General features: G+C 47.8%; 1 long non-coding RNA gene across 2 annotated transcripts in view; it reads right to left on the minus strand.

The window, feature by feature from the left end:
• Positions 1 to 714, minus strand: part of LOC105853795 — a 16,460-nt gene that overhangs the window by 15,135 nt on the left and 611 nt on the right. The gene's annotated exons all lie outside the window — the stretch shown is intronic.

Genomic DNA, 714 nt, shown 5'->3' on the forward strand with positions numbered 1-714 from the left:
CTTTGGCTTCTGTATATTCCACTTAGAAGAAATATACAAGCCAATAAAAAAATGGGCAAGGCATACATTCCGATGGCCTACAGCTATATGAATAGGTGTGTTTAAATACATTTAACCAAGGAGAAGAAAATCCTGTATAATGAATAACTATAAAGTATGGGTGAAAGAAATTGAAAACACAAATAAGGGAATGATACTGCACTCACCACTGCATAATTAATACTATTGCAATTGCAAACTTCCCAAAGCAAACTACAGATTCAGTGCAATCCCGATCAAAGTCCCAAGGGCATTTTTCACAAACAGAACCAAACCCCTAGACGTGTGTGGGCGCACAGAGGACCAGGAACAGCCAAAGGCCTTCCAAAGGCGCGAAGCTGGAGGATTCTTGCTCCCTGACTTAAAACTGTTACCTGGAAACAAAGTCTCAGCTAAAGCTGAGATGAGTTCGCTAGAAAATTCAGGTGAGGATCTGAACACCGGAAGCGGCCTCACTGGTATACTCCGTGTGATAACTCTTGCAAAACTCAATCAGTTACAGAAGCTGGGTGGGAAGAGAGGGTCACTGACAGTCGTGGGGTAACTGTTCTGGAGCGCGATTCCCTTCCCGCCCCCCCCCCCCGACCTCATCACCTGCTGATGCGGGGCAAGGCGAGGCCCACTCACCTCTCCCCTTGGGAAGAACGTCCCGTCCCGGGGAGTCGCCCGCGGTGC

The sequence above is a fragment of the Condylura cristata genome, unplaced genomic scaffold (genome assembly GCF_000260355.1).
Source record: "Condylura cristata isolate star-nosed mole 26May11 unplaced genomic scaffold, ConCri1.0 scaffold00018, whole genome shotgun sequence".
NCBI classification, from domain to species: Eukaryota; Metazoa; Chordata; class Mammalia; order Eulipotyphla; family Talpidae; genus Condylura; species Condylura cristata.